Consider the following 22611-nt stretch of genomic DNA (forward strand, 5'->3'; position numbering starts at 1 on the left):
AGAAAAAGTGGTATTCTGGTGGATGAATGAAATAGCTGCTCTTCGAAGACTCTGTCTCGAGAAGAGGAGGAGGCTTACTAGGGAAAGACTTAGAGGTGTGACAACAGTCACAATGGAAGAGTACAAGACATCAAAAACCGACTTGAAAAAGACAATTCGTTAAAGCAACTGGGAAATTACATAAATACCAACCCCCGGGGTAATGCAAAAACGTAGGACCGCTCAAATGGAACCAACTCCCGACAGCGATTCATTGTTCCCCAATCACCCAGCGAAAGCACTCCCACCTCCCACAGACGAAGAACTTAAACCAGGCATAAAACCGCTGAAAAACAAAAAGGCTCCTGGCTCGGATTGTATTCCTATAGGGGTTCTAAAGGAAATTGGAAATTCACGCCCGAATATGTTGCTACAGATGTACAATGCCTGCGTGAGAGAAGGAATATTTCCGGAAAGATGGAGAAAGCAGCAATTAAAGCTTAAAGGAAAGGTATACCCTACGTCCCCGGGGCATACCGCCCATTGTGATGATGGACACTGCGGGAAAGCTCCACAAAGGACTTTTAAAACCACGGCTAATAGCGGCATCAGAAGCGGCGGGAGGGCTGTCGCCCAGGCAATACGAATTTAGACCAGGATTCTCCACATGCGGAGCCATCCAAGATGTCATAGAGAGTGTCCTGGACGCGCAGAAGGGCAACCACTACTCTCGGAAAATAGTACTCCTGGCAACACTAAGCGTGAAAAACACCTTTAATAGCGTTAAATGGACTGAAATAAACGGAGCCTTACACTCCCGCTACAACTCACCTAATTAATTTTGTTTATTTATTTATTTTATGAAGTCAATGAAACAAGGTTCCTACTGACTACTTAAAGCGATTAATTATGAGGTAAATATATTTGAACTATGTGGAAATATTACTACTTTATCAAAAAACCGTATATAACAATGAAAGAAAAGCATCTTTAGACAAAGAGAATTCTAAACTGACGGAATTCTAGATCTCATTAAAGCACGCGCCAAAGGAGCATTTTTCGCATATTCAGTCGTAACTTTATCTGAATAGAGAGGATAAGACTTGCGTAGTGTCCTGAGAGGGACCAGAAAGTGAATGTTTTCAAGCAAATATGGACAATAAATTGTACCATTAATGATGCCAAAAACGAACGACAGGGAGATCTCCTTAAAACAAGTGACTGAAGGTTGATTAAGAGCAGGCGTGAATGATAGGAAGGGACAGGATCAGAAAATTTTAAAGAACGATGGGCAGATTTTAAGAATACTTTTTGAACCTTTTCAATCCTATTAATAGAAAATTGGAAATAAGGTCGCTAAATAAAAGCAGCATACACTAACCTAGAACGAACAAAAGTTGTAAAAAGCAATTTTAGCGTATAAGGGGCGGAAAATTTTGAACTGTTTCTTCAAACAAAATCTAGAATTGAATATGCCTTAGTTAAAATAATTGTGAATATTAAATGAGAAATGCGTATCAAAAATTACTCCAAGGTCCTTAATTTCTACAACAGATTGAAGCACATTATTATACATATTGTGTAAGACGTTTTTAAAATATTGTGACTTTTCGAAAAAGTAATTTCAAAACATTTTTTTACATTTGATGAAAGACTACACTTCTCACACCAGAGACACAACGTATCCAAATCCGCTTGAAGATACTTTGCATCAGTCGAATCTTTAATCACGGAAAATATTTTTAAGTCGTCGGCGTAAAGCAAGGAATTGGCGAAATAGAAACAGCTGCTTATGTTATAATGAATAAAACGAACAGTAGTGAATCCATGAGCAACTCCAGAAGTGGCAATGAAAGGTTCCGAAGAAACGCCATCGACTGTCACCACGCACCGCCTATTGCTTAAGTACGATTTTATCCATTTAAGAAAAACAGAGTGAAAGCCCAAAACTGCAAGTTTGTGTAATAAAATTGTATGAAAATCTGTGTAAATACAGTCAACTTGGAGTCCTGCCGATATAGCTGCAATGCAGTATTCACTGAACACTGCTCAATTGGAGACTGTGGAACGTCCAGCAACATATTCATGCTGACTAGGTGAAATAATGCTCTTAGTAGCAAAAAACATATTCTCTTTGATAATGCTTTCAACCAGTTTGGAGAAAGTTGAGAGCTTCGAAATAAGCCTGTAATTAATGACGTCATTTTTATTACCGCTTTTAAAAAACGGATAAATTGATGAATGCTTCCAGTCATCAATACAATTTCCAGAAGACAAAGATTTATTGAAAAGGATTTTCAACGGAGTGACAATCGCTGGACAATTAAAAAAAATAAGACAGCTGAGAGTCCATCAGCATCCGTTTGAGTAGAGGGTTTTAACCTTAGGATTCCTTCTATGATATTATCCGAAGAGAGACTCAAACTGCCAATATTGATGGACGATAATTGATAAGGTGCGGGAAAAGTGTCTGAAACATTAGAATCAGCCTCATCACGTTGTGCGAAGTTTGCTTTGAAAAAATCAGTTAGCTACTTCAGTTGGCGTGCTCACAAATTTTTCACCCATCCTTACTGCGGATGGAACCCAGGAGGATGACGTTTTTGACTTAACGTAATGCCAAAAGGTCTTTGGGTTGGCCTTTATATTTGACTCGATGCTACGCATATATGTAGTTATTGTAAAGAAACGTATCTAAACAATTGAATTGCTTTTGATACTGCTGCAATTTAGAAAAGAAACTTAGGTTGTTGGTTTTTTTAAACTTTTTGTAAAATTTCTTGCGCTGATTCGTACCACGGAAGCTTGTAGAGTGTCCTTTTAATTAAGGCAATATTATCAAGAAACAGCTCATTCATATGAGATTTAAAGTTAGAAAAACATAAAGAGAGATCGGCATCAAGTAACACTTGCTCCCAATCAATATCAACAAGAAGAGTATTCAGCTTTAAAAGGTCGCAGAACGCAAAATTGAATGCAATTCTTTCCTCGGGCTTAAGGGTTGCAAATACATAAAATTCTGCTTTAAAAAAACAGTGGTAAATGATGTTTATCAGTAGGCGAGAGTGGGGAAACACATTGGGAAACAGAAATATTGATATTATCACTAACAAAAACAAGATCGAGAATTCTGCCAACATTGTTTACAAAGTTGTTAATTTGGACTAACCCATTACTTAAAATATTATCAATAACATATAGTTATATTATTTGGAATAAGACCGAAATTTGGAAAAGTGTTACACCAAATAACTTCTGGGAGACTAAAATCCCCAAAAATGCAAATTTGGTTATCAGCCAGCTTGTTTTGGACTAGGGACACGATATTGTCCCAGTGAGCAACCCGTTCTCTCAATGCCCCGATCTTTACGAAAGACGTCATGCCTGGGGCCTCGCGATGTATACTACAGCTGCCCTGTAAAGGAGCGCAAATTCGGTGTTGGATTTGTGGTCGGAGAGAGACTCCGTCGCCGAGTACTGTCGTTCACCCCGAAGGACGAGCGTCTAGCCATAATCCACATCAAAGCGAGATTCTGCAACATCTCGCTCATCGGCGACATCGACTCGTACCAAAATCTTGCTGCAGCCATCATACACTCTCGCCTCTGTGCAGAAAATGTGCGCCCAAATATGCAAGGAAAGCTTAACGTCGAAAAGCTGTGGGATTTCAGCGAGGTCGAAAGAAGAACTGGTACGATGAGGAAGCTGCAGACAAAAAAGATTCCGCCTATAGGACCGCGCTACGATCGTTCGCATCGCGCGCTATGTGTGACCGCTACAGGGATCTGAAGAGGGAAGCAAGACGTATTTGCCGCAATAAGAAGAGAGAGGCCGAAATACGTGAGTGCGAAGAGCTAGAAATGCTGGCCGACAGGAAGAATTCCCGAAAATTTTACCAGAGAACTAGGCGACTTACGGAAGGTTTCCAGACCAGGGCGTACTCCTGTAAGAACAACAATGGCGACCTAGTAACCGATGTTCAGAGCATACTTAAATTATGGAGTGAACACTTTTCCACCCTACTGAATGGTAGTAGCACAGAAAGTTGTGGAGAAGGAGAACCCGAGCCCCCAGTCGATGATGACGGAGTAGATCAGGTATTCACAATACGCCAAATCTTGGAAAAGACCCGCGAGAAAAGGATCGACACTCACCACCTATTTGTCGACTTTAAAGCCGCTTTTGACAGCACTAAAAGGAGTTGCCTATACGCCGCTATGTCTGAATTTGGCCTCCCCGCCAATCTGATACGGCCGTCAGAATTGGGAAAGACCTCTCCGAGCCGTTCGCCACAAAACGGGGTTTCAGACAGGGCGACTCCCTTTCATATGACTTCTTTAATCTAATGTTGGAGAAGATAATAACAGCTGCAGAAATGAACCGCTCAGGAACAATTTCCTACAAGAGCGTACAATTGCTGGCTTATGCCGATGACATCGACATCATCGGTACCAAGAACCGTGAATACTGTTCTGCCTTTTCCAAGTTGGATAAGGAAGCAAAGAGAATGTGTCTGGTGGTAAACGAGGACATGACGAAGTATCTCCTGCCTTCGAACAAACAGTCAGTACATTCGCGCTTTGGCACCCACGTCACTGTTGGCAGTTACAATTTCGAGAATGTAGAGAATTTCGTTTACTTGGGAACCAGCATTAACACCGATAATAATGTCAGCTTTGAAATCCAACGCAGAATCACTCTTGCCAACAAGTGCTACTTTGGACTGAGTAGGCAATTCAGGAGTAAAGTCCTCTCTCGACGTACGAAAACCACGCTCTATAAGTCACTCATCATGCCCGTGCTGGTATATGGCGCAGAAGCATGGACAATGACAACATCCGATGAGGCGGCTCTTGGAGTGTTCGAGAGGAAGATTTACGGGCCTTTACGAGTTGGCGACGGAAAGTACCGCAGACGATGGAACGATGAGCTGTATGAGCTTTAGAACGACATAGACATAATGCAGCGAATCAAAAAAAAAAAAATACAGCGGCTCCGCTGGCTTGGTCATGTCGTTCGAATGGACACCGACGCTCCAGCTCTGAAAGTATTCAACTCAGAACCCGCTGGTGGTAGCAGATGAAGAGGGAGGCCCCCACTGCGATGCGAAAGATCAGGTGGAGAAGGACTTGGCTTCACTTGGCGTTTCCAATTGGCGTCAGTTGGCACAGAAGAGAAACGACTCGGGTGCTTTGCTGAACTCGGCCGAAATCGCTTAGGCGGTTACAGCGCGAAATAAGAAGAAGAAGAAGAAATATAAAAAAAATTCGCTTTTTATTGTTTATTTAAAAATTATAAAACAAAAATTATAAATTTTTCTTGCTCGAATTTTATTAAATTTATTAAAGTTTTCTTGTTTTATTATAAAACAAATACTCGATACGGTCTCTGCTTTTTATAAACATCTATATATGTATATATATATATATACAATATATGTATTGCATGCCTTTTCGAATGTTTAGAAGCACTATGTGCAACGAATGTAATTAAGTTCACTGCACCGCATTGAGATTTGCGTGAAATTTCAATGAATTGTGCTTGGTTTATTTTTTTACTTTTCTTTTTTCGTGCGCTTGCATTGCGCTTGATGCAATGATTTCATGCCAACTGCACTTGACTGAAATACTGCAATTTTTATTTTCTTTCTCTATGCATTTTGAAAAAAAAAAAACATATAAACAGCGCACAGGCAACGAGTGTAAACACGATTGTAAACACGAATTTAAATTAATTTTCGAAAGATTTTTCATTAAGTGATTATAGACATTTTTATTACAGACATAAAAAATGCATGAAAAATGACGATAGACAAATTTTCATATGCACTCACGGTTTTCTGTAGAAAATAGTTTTATTTTTAATGGGAGTAAAATTTGCGGTTAAGTTGGTTTTGAGTGTATGATATATGTACATACATTAGACTGCATCACTGTCCATACAAAAAAAAAATCGGTACTCGGAGAAATTTGATGCTGTTTTTAAACTTTTTTCAAAAGTTTGTTTAGGAAAAACTTGAATAACTGGGCCAAAACTATACTGATATAGACTTGTGAGGTAGCAGTGAAAGAGAAAGGTAAGACAAACGAGCCTCATTCCATTAAGATGTGTTGGTATTTGATAAAGAGATATATTGGGGCGCGAATTAGTTTTTTTTGCAAAGAAATAAAATGGTAAGTAACTTCCTTTCCAATGATATCTCACAGGTCTGAATTGGTAAATTTTTGGCTGAGTTATTGAAGTTTTTTTTTTTTAAACCAGTGTCTGAAAAAAGATCAAAAAAAAGCATTCCCCATAATTCCGTTAAAAAAAAAAAAATTGAATATTTTTATGAAGATTTTTAAAGCTGAAACTGAACTCAAAGGTGTAAGTCTTAAAATATAATAAATTTTCTAATCCCGGCGGAAAACCCGCAACTTTTTCTGGTGATCCAGTCTTATGTACGTATATGTGTCAGTTACAGCTCTGAAGATTTTTTTTTAATTTATGCAAAAGTTTTATTAGCAAGGAATTCACCCTTCTACTTTTTTTGTTGTCTAAAAATTCTGTTACTATAAATTCTGAAATCTCTCAAACATATTGAAAGTTTATTTTCAGCTCTTCAGTAGTTCATCTCTATCGGCTGCCATTAATGCAGTAGTTTGCTGATCAAGTAAGTACTTAATTGCAAGCAACAATGTGCAAATAATGCTCTCTTTTACTACTCTGACAGCCAGCAAATTCAAATAACTTTCACTTTAATAACCAAACTAGTCGACCCGACGGACGTTGTCATGCCCAAATTGCTCACTTACTGGACCGTGTGACAAAAGAAATAACATTAACGACGATTTTAATTTGAAATGTAGTTATACGCACTTTAAAGTCTACACGTTTGCGCTCATTTGTCGGCGCCAACTTTACAGTTACATTAAAAAAACCCTTAGTTTTAGTTAATAATGTGCGAACTATTTTCATACTTAACATAAGGCTTGTTCCACACGAGTCCTTGGGATTCCGCGGGTGCCCAAAACAGCCCAGCATGTGTTCTTCACGCTAAAAAATGGGTAACACATATAGAGCGAATACGTTCCACTTTTGGATCGTAAATGTCTTCTTATCCGTGCCCAAAACAGCGCGGACATTTTTTTTTAAATTTCAATAAGAAGTGTTGTTTACATCCGAAAGCTAATTTTATAAAACACAAAAATGGAAAATACTACTATAGTTTCAGAAAATGTAGGTATTTGCTAATTTTATTGGACAAATAAGATAAATGCACATAAAATAATTGTTTTTTCTTTCACATTCTCGAAAATGAAAGTTCATCAAATGATGCAAATGTTTAATGTATCTTCCATATTTTGCATGTGAAATAAAGGATGTAAAAGAAAATAGTAGTGATTAAGCTAAGTAAATGGAATTTTAAATTGAATAAAGTTTAACTGTTTTCCGCACTTGTCAACTCTGAAAAAGCAAGCAAAAAGCAAGTGAAATAGCTGATTAGTCGATTCCGGGAACGAGATGTGTTTTTGAGTTGCTCAAGCTCTGGATACTTTTTGATACATTTTTGACACTTGTGAGAGAGTAACTTATTTTTACTCTCTAATTCCCGAAACAGCCCGGAAAGCGTGTGGAACAAAGCCCGTACGAGAAACATAGCTACTAAACAGCGACTTTGTGAATTTGTAATTGAAAACGTTTAAAATCGAACGAAAAATTATTTGGTATTGTGGGAGCAAAGTGTCTTTCCCTAGATATGACGTTGCTCATCAGCCTCTTCATGGCCAAGTCATCAAGCTGATTGATGTTGCGCATAACAGTCAGCTTGCCAATCTTCGACAGTATATTTTTAATCGCAAGCACGGAAGAACTTGCATATTCCTTTAATAGTATAGTACAGTATATTTTGCTTTGCTGCCTCTATGCTTAAGTTCACATTTAAGATACCTACCCCAAAAAAAAGCATTATTTTTAACATGCTCCGATAGATGCATTCAACATACCTGCACATTGGCAATACCTGCCTTAAAAATTGTGCGACTAGTATCAATTATCAATGAAAGTGTTACGTTTACCTGCACTGGCCCTACAATTACCTAACTTTACAACCTTTTATTTATTTTGCTCATCTCGCAGAACAATGAAAATGGCTATCAATTTATGTAGTTATATAGATAATTAGATAACATTCGGTAAAAATTTCGCTTACAGTAATTTCTACATGGTAAGTGCTCCGCCAATATTTGGTTTCATAGGGATTCGGATACCTTCCTCATTGAAGTAGTAAAGAAAATTCGTTTAAGTGCCTTTTTCGGTTACGTGCACAACTTTTTCGTGCAAAGAAGGATGTGCAGCTAAGCAAAATATACTGTATATATATTCCTTTAATTAAAGAAAACATTTATTTTTCGATATTTATAGTTTCATAGTTACCGTTCATTAGATACCAATAATTTAGTATTTAATTAAACTACATATTGCACCAATTTGGATTTTTAGATATGTGACAACACCTCCTAGAAATATCTACGGGTTACAGCTCTTTCATTTGCCTTTTTTTTTGGTACTCATATTGTAATATTTTACCCAATCCACGTATGTACGTACCTGCATTTTAAAAATGTTTTTTATTTTGTATAAGTAGAAACCCCAAGAATGATAGAACACAAGATTGTGCCCATCAGAGAGGATTTTTGAGAATAATTTTTGCCAAAACGCGAGCAAGAATGGAAGAAGAAGAAATTTTGCAAGAAAAACGTAAATAAGTTTCGCAAGTGTGACGTCATACAAACAGCGATTCTGTCAAATTCACTGAGAGCGGAATAGCGGTAGCGAGATGGGCGCCACCTTTCTTCTCTACATCGTGTAGAAACCCTACTTATGAACACACTGTTCCTGAGTTAGTTAAAAGTTCATTAAAACGTACGACAAAAAATGAAAACGCAACTTTGTTCGTTATCACCTACGTAACCGAAATCTATTTTCACTAAAATCGTATCAGTTTTTTTTGCGAAATATTGACATTCAAGAATTGCAGAATTATAAAAAAAACTTTTGTTGTAATATTGTTTTAATTCGTTAGATTTGATTAAGATAACAGTTATAAGTAACTATCTGAAAAGCCCTTGGCTCGTTAACATATAATTCTTTTGCAGAAAAATCGTTAATAATGTATTTCTTGTTTTGATTTAATTTTTATAAATATTGTTAGCGTTTCAATACGATCTGATTTAATAAGTAATTGTGTAATACAATCCGGCACTGAAAGTGTGTATAGGCAAGTTGAGTTTTATTTACAAATACACAATACTCCACGTCGTATTACCTAAGTCATGGAGAAAACAGAAAAAAAATCAGCAAGTTGTAATCGTCGTAAAACAATTTTAACTATACACACGTTTTTTTTGTTCATAGGTCCCATCGGAATTTACAATGATTTTTATTTTTCGTGTTTAATCAACAAAGATTAAAAATAGTAATTATTATTTGAGTTTTATTTTTTCGCTCAAAGGAAATTATTATTACTTTATTTCTATTTTTTTCGATCAAAAGTAATTATTATGTTATGATTTTTAATTTTTCGCTCAAGGATAATAATTATTATTGACCTTTTTATTTTTTCACTTAAGAATAATGATCATTCATAAAAATCAAAAGCTATACCAACGTGTTTTTCGACGCATCCATTTCAGAGGCAGCAACACCCTAATAAATGGAGTAAGTATCCAGCCTCAATGTCTGTTGTTGTCTGCTATAGGGGTAGTCACCAGAGCGTATAAGTGATGTTGAGTGAAACAGTAATGAAATGCAAATTGGTCGTTCCTATGGATATTGATTATATCAAACCATTTGCTTATATATATATTTGCTTTGGTTATATACGACTACTGAAGATTTAGTCTCAGGTTTCACAAGCAATCTTTGCATTTGTCGCAAATACTATACTTAATAGAATTTTAAGGAATTGCTTTCTATATATAAGCTCAGGCAAATTCATGGTGTACATTCAAATTCAGAACCTTTATAACGAGGAGCGCCACTTGGGGTACTTGAGGGCCGTGTTCAGGGAACTAGAAAATTATCAGTGAGGCATCTCTTAGCTGTAAAGTTATCCGGTAATTCAACGCTAGGAGAAACATCTGATCGGGCGATGCCTCAACTGATGTGCTACCGGTAAATCGTCGCCTTGTATGGGGGATAGACTCTTTCAAGTCCCTCAAGTCACCGGGGCTGAAATGGCGGTATACCTGCACAGCTACAGAAAGCTTTGGAGGAATTCTGCTGGCTTCCTTTGACTCAAACTGTATGTAGTCGGTGACATTACCTTTCCGACAGGAAAAGAATTATCGAAATCGGTTGACGTGGTCCAAAGTTATGCGGTGACATAAGGGCGTGTCAGACGTGACAATATATTTCGTATGCAAAATTTATCGAATAGACTGTCAAATTGAGAAATTTCAGAAAGCAGTTGCATGGGCAGTCACATCTTGCATGTAAAGTGTCGTTCGAAAGAGGTTTTTATTTTCGAAAGACGAATTGCAGATTGCTAGTGCAGCACGAGCAAGTTGAAATATATTTCCGAAATCGATTTGCGCTCTCTCAGTTGCAGTCAGATCTTGCCACTTTTATGTCTGAAACTGATTTCCTGAATGTGACAGAAAGGTCTTTCTGGCTGTTCACACATCGAAATAAAATTTCTCTTTCTCAATTTGACAGCGAATTGCGTGGAAAAGCTGGAAATATTGCCGCGTCTGACACGCTCTATAGATACAAAAAAATATATATTCCGACGAATTGATAACCTGCTCCTTTTTTGAAGTCGGTTAAAAATTAGACGTAATGTTTTTAATTTGTTGCTCTGCAGATGTTGCTAAACAACATTGCGCTCAGCAACATTTGCCACTAAAGCAAAGAATGAAGTCCATACAAGCAAAGCATTGCGTTGCCGAAGAGAAAAATTAATTAAAGTTGTTTGTGTTGGCGTCGCTGCTGAAATGTTGTTTACGTCGGCGTAAAAAAAAACTCTATCTGAAAGATACAAAAGCAAGCAACAAGCTGCAGTTAGTAGAGTACAAAGTCACCGGCAGCACAACTGCAGCAGCGGTGGTGAATGTGTTACAGGCAGCGCGCGCAAAGACCAGAGAGCAGGGCTGCCAACTTCCCTCCAACCATGCCAATTTTGGTCCTGTTTTACTTCTAATGGCATTTAATTTAAAAAAATAGTAAAGCTTCAATATATTTTTGCGAAGTCCTTTGCTTGTACTTCTTTCTCTCAACTAAAACTTTTGTTTTAGGATTGTGTTCCTAATTTAATGCCAATTAGGAAGAATTAAAAAGAATGCCACCTTTTTTGGCACTTTTATTTTTCTGCTTGGCACATTTTGGCACTTTTTTATCCTCATTATGGCACTTCATAGCTAAGCATAGGTGGCAGCCCTGCCAGAGAGTGATGAGATACCGGCAACCATGAAATGTAAAGCTCTTAACATGTGTAAGTACATAGAAACCTCGACCAGCAGCATTTTTGTTTAGTTATGTAGGGGGATTGGTTGTGGGTGAGCGTCGTTGGCAGCAAGGTGAGAGCATAGCAGCAAAATCAGCAACACAAATTACAACAATACCCACAATTCTCTGCTAAGCACCAAGCACTGTTTAAGTCAGCAGTCTTATTAGTAAAGTGTTGCCAGATTTTTCAAGTTAACATTTATAAAGAGGTATACGAAGTGCCTAGAAGTAGCCCATTATGAGATTTAGATTATCTCTAAACTATGAGCGTTACATGTTTTATGTACGTATATCAGCTTGCACAAGTTTGGCTTTTTAATCCTTTCAGTACAATCGTAAAATATATTGGAAAAACTGTTTTTTTTTACTTAAAGCTCTTTTTTGCTTCAAAAACAAATTCTCTTGTTGTTGTTGTTTTCTCAATTGTTCTGAGGAAAGTACATTATTTCTAATTACCGCATTTCTTTTACTGTATTTTCCGGATGTAGTTGACCGTGTGTGTTTTTTCACAAAAGTGAAAAGTGTTACAAAAATCGATATTGAGAAAAAATTAACTATTTTTCGGTGGAATTGAGATCCGAAAAATAATGTTAAATGTTATACTAAGTTTTGAAATACATTTCGCAAAGAAAAATTATTGATATTGCTTCCCTGTTTACAAATCTAGAGCACCACATGGAATTGAGATCCGAAAAAAATGCTAAATGTTATTCTAAGTTTTTAAATACATTTCGCCACTGTCCAATATAATGGACGCTGAATAACGGTAAAACTGGGAGTTTTATAAACTTTTTGATTATATTTTTGAAATCAATGCCCCAAAATTAGCCGGTAAAAAAAATTTCAGATTTTTAGCTTCAACGGCTGATTTTTTAAAGCTTATTGGTACGTAAAAATAAACCGATTACAGCCATTTGAAGGGCGTTTACTTATGTTATTATTATAAATGTGTGGCAAAATATCGGAATCGGACATACATCACTACCCAATGACATTTTAAGTGTTTTTTTAGGTTAGGTTTGTATCGGAGATATGCTTTAAAATATACCGCCACGCGCATTTTTAGTATTTTTCTTGATTTATGTTCTTAGAATTTACATACGAAAAATTTAAGTCCTATGCCTACTCCCTCTAACAACAAAGAAAAAAGAGTGCATATAAACAAAATACGCGAGTTCAAAGAGCTTGAGATGCAGGCGGGAAGAAATCTAGTCCAAATATTATGTTAGAAATGGATGCAGCAATCAGAATCAGTGTTAGTTCATGTAGAAATGAAGTCTGGTAACGGACGTCCAGAGCACACTTCAGATATTGAGGAAATACTTGCGAATGTTTTGAATTCGGAAGCGTAGAGCTGACCAGGCTGTGAACTTCGCCTAATCCACAAGATGGGAGAAATTCTACGTAAGGTGCTATCAACGAAGGAAAACCCCTTAAACTTTGCCTTATGTTAATTTAAAATCCCCGCAAAATGTTTGCAGATGTGTAGGGTAGCGTTGCGCACAATTTTTTGCTCCACTTAATCAGGAAGCACCTCTCCGAGCTGTTCGAAAGCAAACTAGGTTTTAAATAAAAGGATCTACTGTTGTGCTGCTTCTTTATTCTGACTTCGGAAGTCGTTATCAAAACGGCAACATTTGCATTTGCTTTAATACATATGTACATACGTGTATGAACTTTTGAATCAACTTAATATAATATTTACCTTTCGAACATTACAACTTTTTTGTTTTATAACCAAAAGGTAATCCATATCTCAATAATATTTATAATAATTAAGTTAATTACTCCCAAGCCGGGGTTCCTTACTTTTTTATAATCTGGCAAGGCTATTATCAACCAACGACGTTCTGTATCCACCACCAGAACAGAAATCGACGTCAACGTCAGTGAAGAAGAGCGGCGCGCTGAGCATTAAGCAGCCAGTAGCTGGCGACAACGTGCGTGGGGAGAACTGTTGGATCCGAGCTCCAGCAGTGGTTGTGTGCGAATTTTCCGCAAATTTTTGAATCAGTCGCGTTCTGATAGAATTGAAAGATAGACGTTTCGGGGAGTCTGATAAAAAAATTACGATAGCCACAACTTCTCGGTAGTTTCGAAAGTACGCTCGCGCTCGCGTTTACAACCAAAATGCACAGACAAGAAAAAAGCAAAGCATAATAAAGTGAAGTGAAGTAAATTAATGTATTAACATATGTATGTATGTAGAATGCACAGATAAAAATACAACAAGCAAAAAAGAAAGCAGGAAAGAACGACGACCTGAAGCGCAACAAAGGTACACACAACAACCAACCAAGCGAGGGGGCTAGTAGGCAGGCTATCGGCTAACACAAGCCAAAGATACCCCAATCGTGGAAGAACTTCAAGCAACAGCTAAATAATAATCATGTAGCGTGTGCCAAATTGAAGTGTCTGCAGCTTTAAGTGGTCACTGGTTGTTTGTTGGTCGTGCTGGACTTGGTGAACGTAGCGGGGCGGGATGCGGTTGCAAAAGCGGCGCAGTAATTATGCATTAACTACATAGCTGGCAAAGGTATTTAGGAACATCAACACTGGCAGTAGCATCAGAGTATGAGAGTGCCAGTTGGAAGCATAGGAATTTTGCTAAAAGTTAGGAACTTTAATTTTTCATGCTCTGGTGGGAATGTGGGCGACATTAAAGGCCCATTAGCTTTGTTTGTTTTATCAGCACTTTTTTGTGTTGTTGTTGTCATTGTAGTTAACATGTACTTATCAGCGATATCCATTGCAATTGTTATCTTGCTAAAAGGGAGCCAAGTATGTACCTAAATATATGTGGGAAAAGAAAATATTAATTTTGGTTAGGGCTGCGGTAATTGTACATACTAACTATGCTGGGGGAATTAGCAGAAGTTGTTTTATGCTTTGATATAAGAATATACAAGTCTTATTGTTGCCACTAAATAAAAATTATTTTTATTTTTAAAGCAAAAACAAGAAAAATAACTTGTCCTACTGCTTCTTCGAAGGTGCCGTTTGAATCCTCTCACACTGCCGAAAGTGATTTCCTCACAATACAAAATTTTAAACGCCTAATGTTTTGAGTAAACAACTAGTTTCTTCATGATTCATTGAACGGAACTAAACCAAATTAGTGTGGGATCACCAATTGTGATAAATAAAGAATTACATAAAATGGTGCACGTGATCCATGGTTATCCGTGTGTACCAGGTACTTCTGAAATTTGTTGTGTAAACATCTGTGCATGACTTTATCCCGAATTAGTCCCAAAATGTTCTTGAAATAGTTACGAAATGGTTTTAAACAGTCCCGAAATGAAACTGAACAAGTGCTAAAGTGATCCAGAATAACTCGCGAAATGTTCCTGAATTAGTTTTGGCCCGAAACTAGGCCCAAAATGGCCTCCAAATAGTCGTGAACTATTTCCGGAATAGTCCTAAACAGGTTCCGAAATAGTCCTGAACAGGTCACAAGACGATTCCGAAAAGATCCTGAACTAGGTCAGAAACGGTCCGAAACTAGTCGTGGCCTTGTTCCGAAATGGCGCTAAACTAGTCTAGAAATGTTCGTTTGCAAACACAAGAAGCAATTACAGGTTTCCTGCTAAGCTACACAAGAAGCAGTTAAAAATTTGCTGATTTAAAGCAAATTTTACCCATGCTGAAAAATTTTTAAACATCAAAAATATTCCGACGAATTGATATCCATCTAGTTTTTTTAAGTCGGTTGAAAAAGTTAATTTTCTGTTTAAAAATGGCATAAAATTCGAGAATTTCCAAATTTACTCAAAATTTCAAGGGTATTCGAGTCAAACGGACTCAAAATCGGATTCAGCGGGTCGAAATACTTGTCGTAGGTGGGTCTGGTTAAAAGCACACTCCACTTTCTTTGTGTACCGGTGTCAATAAAAGATTTTGAGAATCAGAGCCACTAAGCCATTTTCTGTGGAAATTAAAACAGTCTGTGGCGATTTAGTGTAGGATATTGATACACACATAGTTAACTAGATACATATCCTGTTAATTGAAGGGTTCTGAGTTAATCCATAGCCTACTTAACAGCTGAGATCTTAGATTGGAAAGCGGTACATACAATTTTATCGTCTATCTTTCAGACAAAACTCGCTTTGAATTCTTGTTTACCGAATTGCTTTTAGAAAACGAGATTTCTGCGCATGGCTCTATCCTAAACGGCAAGAAATTTTCGCACTTATTTAATATAGAGGTCAGACGAAGACCAGGAAGGGTCGAACAAGCTGGTCAGCCTTAGTTGATTTGATGAAAGATACTTGAAGCTGAGAGAAGAATCTCACCCCATAATAAAACTAAGCAGAATATTTAGATCCAGCTGATAATTGCCTTTCAAAGAAGCCAACTAGAATGAAAATGGAGGCGTGGAAATAAGAAATTCACAGAGAAACACCTACGGCCTATTCGGCCAAAACATTCTCATTTAGAGACGTTTCGCACGATCCAGGAATACCCACAGTGACTTTTGTAGGAGCTTCCAAGACTGGTTGGAAAACAAATTTTTAATTTAAAATTCCTATAATATCAATAAAAAGCGAACATACGCATAGACAGATCGGCAAAAGATCCCACAGGATCCATACAGCGATGTTTGTAAAAGATGCTGGGGCCAATACTGTTTCGAATACGACCACTTATGCTTTGAAAAGTGATGGCAGGTTAGAGGTTCATAACACTCGGCTATATTTATGTCATGTAAAACCGTTCCACAGAAAACAATTTTCCTTTTTTGGCGTAAAGCTGTATTTGTCTAGTAATACCAATACGAACACCACGCATAGAGAAGCTACAAGTAAGTTATTGTCTGGAGGAATATTTACAATTCGCTTTCCTAAATATGTGTAATAGGGTTGTTGAAAATCACGTTATACTGGCATACATCTTCATTAGACACTAGACAGCCTTTATTCGTAAAACCTTGCGTAGAATAAGGCGCTTCAAATAAGCTTCCCATGTGGCTTCTGAGACCCCACCTTTCACTTCTCTGTCCTCTTATTATTTTATGCCCAGGCACAAACATTACGTACATTCGTGGTCTAACTAGCTGTTTGGCAGGGCTAGATAAAATTTACGATGCAAACCTGCAATAGCAGCTTCAATTCTAACTGTCTTTTGCTTTGCCAAAAATTATTAGGACCAAACCTATGGAAATTAGAGATGGGAAACTTAACTTCTCATTGTTCTCATGGTTCTCCTATAATAATCTTTTCAGCAATGAAATCTAAATCCCGGTTTTCGGCTTAGGTCCCCACAATTTCAATTCAATTCCTTCACTGCTTTTAAGCGCGTCATTATGAGGATTTTTCTTTCTATACTAAGCCTACTGCCTTCGATCACCAATGAACTCTTGCCACCCTCAAGATTTCATTTTACCTAGTACTACCAAACCTAATAGACCTCGCTGAGTGCGCGAAATCACGAAATCACGTTTCATCGAATGTATCTAAGTATCTACCGGAGTGTATCTGTAAAGACGAAAGCAGTGTTGTTCATATAATAGTCGCATACAGATGTAAGAAAAATATCGTCGTTTAAGGTACAAAACCGCGTATCAACAAAATGTAAAACCGCGTATGTGGGCTTGTATAAACTATTTTCTAGAGAGTAAAAACACTAACATTTCAAAATGGTTCTCTTTTTTATAAAGCAATCGCATTTCAGGCTAGTATATTTCAGGACGAATGGATAAGGATTGAGCCAAGAGCTTGTGTGAGCAAATCCAATAACGATACGCGGTTTTGTACTTTAAACGACGATATGTATATATACATGGAAAGCTATAACCCAGCAAACACAATTTCCAAAAAGAGAAACATTTGATTTTGCATTAGAATTCTTTTGTGGTTCTCTAATGTCTCGCGAATCTAAAATCAGGTTCGAGAACTATGTTAGAGTTCGATTAGAGAATGATTAGAAAAAAAACTAGCCATTAGAAACCAATTAGAATACAACGTTAGAATGCGATTAGATATCTAACCTTATCAAAACTAATTTATCTTTTTGTAGAGTATAATATAGGGTGATTCAGCATGACCGCAGATTTTCTTTTATAAATAAAACACACCAAAATTTTCCGAAATGATTTCTTTATTTCATCGTGGATTTTAGTCGATGGCATTTATGTATGAAATACAATATCCGTTAAATGCCCACCACGACTCCTCCGGCAACACATGGACGCATATGAAAATTTTCATTGATTGTTTTGGCCGCATACGTATAATTTATAAAGCGTTGAGCTCGTTCTTCGGTTCTAGAATGTTTTCGCGCTTATCAGTATATTCATACTTCTCACGTAGCCTCAGAGAAAGAAGTCCAGAGGTGTCAAATCGCAAGATCTAGACAGCCATTTGACCTTCTTGTTTCGTGAGACAAAACGTGCTGGGAGCTTCGTTCGCAAAAGGGTCATTGTTTCATGCGCTGTGTGGTAAATGACACTGTCTCTGTTGAAACTATATATGTATATGTGTATTGGCCAAGTTTATATCCTCTAATTCAGGCCATAAAAAGTTTGTAGTCGCGATAACGTTCAGCTTAACGGCACTACCGGCATAATTTTCGAAGGAGTTCGATTACCCCGCCAGCCCAAGATGCGTAGTTTTTTCTTGAATGACATGTATATTTTCAATTTTCCAAATGCGGCAGTTTTGATTGTTAAAGTATCCGTTTAGGTAATAATTTTTCTTATCGCCCATGTTTTTTTTGCGAAAAATCGGCATCAATTGTTTGTTCAAGCATCCAATTGGTAAATATATGGTGTTAAAAATGGTTTTTAGGCTTCCGACCTTGTGTTAGGCAAGGTTCAATTAATATGCATGACGACGAATTGACCTGATCATAACTTTTTCCTCGTGACCTGATCATAACTTTTTCCTCAGCACCAACATTTTCGGCCAAAGGAACTGTAGAAAAGCACACGCGTTTTGTCATGTTTTGCACCGACCCAATTTCTTCGAAGTTCTGCAGTAAACTGCTGTTGGTTCAGATGGCCGGTTATGTCGTCCGAAAAAAGCGCACACTATACACGAAATGCACTTCTTGCAGAACGGTCATTTTCATAAAACGTTTGGATCAATTGTACGCATTATTCAACTGAGTATCGCTTCATGACTAAGTTTACCAAAGGCTGTAGTACCAATTGTCTGAAAAAATATATAAACAAAAAAAAACATTAAAATATAGCGAAACTGCTTCACTGTTGAATCACCCTATATACATAATGCTCGACAGTTTCTCTAATCGTCTTCTCACCATCTGTTTTAGAGAAACGTTTCTGTTTTCTAATCGTTCTCTCACCTAGTAAATGTTTGTGGGGACGCTGTCGGCCACCTTTGCATACCTGAGCGTGCCGCTGTCGCTCCATTGTATTCCTTTGTAACTGCGGCTTTATAACAAAACCCACAAGCGTCACAACGCCGTCTATAGCCACCATTAGCAACATCACCAACACCACCACCACCACCCAGCGTGTTGGGCGTCATTTTCAGCTTATAGTCGGTGCACTGCATCGCTAATGGAGCGGAGTCGTAGCTCAGTGCCGTTGATATGCTCGTCGTTGTAGGCTCAATGTTGCTGTAATTGATTTTTCTTGTGGTTGCTGCTGCTGTTGTTGTTGTTGTTATTATTGTTTGCGCGCGATTGTTTATTTTATTATTGTTGGCGCGCTTGCCGTGCTTGTATCTTCCAATATCTTTAATTTTTATTTTATTTTTTGCCTTCGTATACATATGTACATGCGTATGTGTGCTTGTTAAACGGTTGATTTTAAAATTTTTTCTAGTTATTTTTTTTATTTATTTGCTTTGACATTTTTTTCTCTTCTGTTATCTTTTGTGTTTGAGTTTCTTGTTGGCAGTGGCAGCACAGCTGAGCGTAGCGTTAAAGCGTTTCGAGTTGAATAACTCACAAGTGTCGGTGTCGGCGGTGTTGGCGGTGTCGGTTGTTGTGGTCGCGGTCGTCGAAAATCGTTGTTCAGATGTAGAAGAAAAATTTGTGTTGAAGCAAAAGTATCTTAATAATACGCGTTGATGTGATCATTTGGTCACTAAATAAGGAGTTTAGGGGGGTTAGAAGACGAAGAAAACGTATATCCAACTTGCAGTTATTTCGAAAACACTGTGTTTTTTAACACAAAGAGCAGCAACTGAACAAGAAAATTAAAAAAAAAAATATGTAGTTAAAACAAAAGCACCACAAAAAGCAAAGCAAAAAATTTCTGAACAAAGATTTAAAAAAATCCGATTCGTCTATACAGCGAGCATGTGCCGCTAAGAAAATAAATATTTGTGCCCAATTTGAGATACTTGTTTTCAAGCCGCGCGTATCTTTTGTGCCTTTGGCCACCAGAAGCGTATAAAAACGTTCTCTCGTTCGCATTGTTTGCCTCTTCTGCTTCATTATTGTGAATCTGTGTGCGCACCCGCTGACGCTCGTGATTTGATGTGCAATTGTTCGGGGTGCAATAAATTAATTTGTGATTTTAATTGTTTCGAACAGCAGAAAAAAAAATATTTTCAATTGAATCGCAGCCCAAACGCAGATTTGAGTCTTAAATTAGTAGTGGCGCTTGAAGATAGATATGCATAGGTACATATGTACATATGAGCAATTACATACATACATACATATGTTAAAAATTGCATTTGAAAATACAAATCAAATTTATATGGACATATTTTGCAGCCACAAACCAATACAAAAGTGTTTTTCAATAAAAAATAATTGCATTTATGTAACCCAAAAGTGAATAAAAAACCTTCAATATACTTTACTATTACTTTTGATTGCATTTACGAAGTGCTAAGACCAGAAAAAGGCAAAGAAAAAAAATATTGAAAATCAACAGGTGAAAATCAAACAAAAGCAAGTACCGACCAGTATCTTGGAGGAAGAAAGCCGGTCAACAAAACTGACAAAATAAGATTAAAAATATCGTCTGCTGTAATTACATGAAAAAGCAATGAATAAAAATTTCAAAACTAATATATATGTAGATATTTATGTTTGTATGCGCAAAATGCAAATGCTTATTAATTACAAAAAAGATTGTAATTAAAACAAAAACAGGTACTTACATAAATAAAAAAGTGTCATCAAAAGCAAATGGGGGAAGTTTAAGTGAATTTAAAATCAAAAAAGTAAACAAAGTTAAACATATAATATATAGATACTTTATTTTAATTGATCAAAATTTTTACATGTATCAAAAAATATAAAAGTAATATTTAAATACATATACTTATTAACACTGCAAAGATAAACATAACAATATTAAAAAAATCGGCATACATCTACATTTTATTATTATTAAAAAGTAAGAAAAACAAGCAGAGTGGAAAATAATTAAATAAATAAAATAAAATTGGCAAATAATTAAAAGTATTTCTTTGAACTTAATGTTTTAAAATTTTACTATCATATGTGCATAAAATAATCACAATATTGTATAAGGTCGAAAAAGTTATAAAGTATTTAAATAAAAAAAAAAAAAAAACAAAATTAAGTTCTTTCTTTTCTAATCCTCGGAATTTATAAACTGTAAGACATTTCATTTACAAAAAATACATTTCATATAAAACAATTAAATAAGAAAAAGTAAACAATTTTAAAATAAGAGTGTAAAATTTTTGTAAGATACTAAAAATTTAAATTAACAAAAAAAAATGAATTAACTTTTCAAAAGTTCTAATTTCATTCACTAAAAAACAAAAAACAAAAATTGCATGCAAAAATCCAAAAACCCTGTTGTCTATTCGTTTAAGGGGAGAAAAATAATTGTTTCTCAGCAAAAAAAGCGAAATTTTTTTTATAAAAAAATTTTAATAAAACAATTAAATAATAATTAACAAAGGAAAAAAAAATAATTCACTTTTCAGAAGTTATAATTTCATTCAATAAAAAGATGCATATAAAAAATCTCAAAACCCTGATACCTATTCGCTTAAAGGCCGTGTAACTGAACAATTTTAACAAAGCACAAAAACAAAAAAAATGTTTGCTTCTCAAAAAAGAAATATGTATGTATAAAAAAATTGTTTTATAAAATATCCTAAAAAAGTATTAAGGACCGAGCGAAATACATACAAATACAATGTGCTAAAGATATCCATTCAAATCTTTTCACAATTTATGTGTCTGCAAGAAAAAATATAAATACATGTGTTTATAAATAATCTGAAATAAAATCTCAAGTAATTTATAGAAAGAATAAATGAAAAATATAACCATTTAACGTTTATGTGCCAAACCACAAAAATATAAAAAAGAAATAAGAAAAAATAGTTATTAAAAAATTTAAAAATATATAAATATACTCTAAATCTAAAAACATATAAATATAATAAAAACATAAAAATATATATCGTCTTTACATATGTGTGCAATATCTCGAATTTATTGTGAAATTGTCAAGCAGCAGCTGTTTAATTGCCATTTTATAATAGCCAAAAATACAGGTGAGTAAAAACAATCTATGTATATACTTATTTCTAAAAGTCATTTTGCCGTTATTAAACGATATCTTACTATTTTATAAACCTGTACCTGTATTGTACCTTGTATAAACTTTAAAACTGTTTACTTATTTTATTAAACAAGTGAACACTCAGAGCAGTAAAAGTTCTTATTCTTCTTTATTGGCGCTGTAGTCGCCTAAACGATTTTGGTCCAGTAAAACAATCGTTTTTCTTCTTTGCCAATTGACGCCAATTTGAAATGCCAAGTGTAGCAAAGTGCTTTCATATCTAGTCTTTCCCACGCAGAAGAGGGTCTTCCTTTTCCAGAAATATGTTCAATAAAAAATAAATCAAGTATTTGAACAGTTTTAGCCATAAAACCTTTATTTCGGCGAAAAAGTACCGAAATGAATCATTTTATAATTGTCACTCGAAAAAATTATAATTGTTTTTTTTTTCAATAAATTTGGAAGTTTTCAGATAGAATGTTCATATTAGAGGCAATGAAAGTTGGCACCAAATAAAACAAATCTATGAAGTTTCAAAAGTGTGCTACTATATTAAAACAAAAAACATTAGCATACAGAATGTCCTTCGCAGATATTTGTGGTTTTTGGAATTTAACGATTTTTTTTCATTTTAGAAGTTTAAGGGCCGTTTTTTCAAGTAGGTTTTA

At 35.9% G+C, this 22611-nt stretch overlaps 1 protein-coding gene across 1 annotated transcript in view; it reads left to right on the forward strand.

Annotated features, from left to right (window-relative positions):
• Nucleotides 1-21841: 21841 nt before the first annotated feature.
• Nucleotides 21842-22611, forward strand: part of Pde8 (phosphodiesterase 8) — a 280798-nt gene continuing 280028 nt past the window's right edge. Inside the window, exon 1 of the mRNA XM_017633087.1 lies at nt 21842-21935. The gene's annotated coding sequence lies outside the window, so the exon portion shown is untranslated. The remainder of the gene's footprint in view (nt 21936-22611) is intronic.

This window comes from Rhagoletis zephyria, unplaced genomic scaffold (genome assembly GCF_001687245.7).
Source record: "Rhagoletis zephyria isolate East Lansing unplaced genomic scaffold, Rhagoletis_zephyria_1.1 Rzeph_scaffold_00103, whole genome shotgun sequence".
Classification (NCBI taxonomy): domain Eukaryota; kingdom Metazoa; phylum Arthropoda; class Insecta; order Diptera; family Tephritidae; genus Rhagoletis; species Rhagoletis zephyria.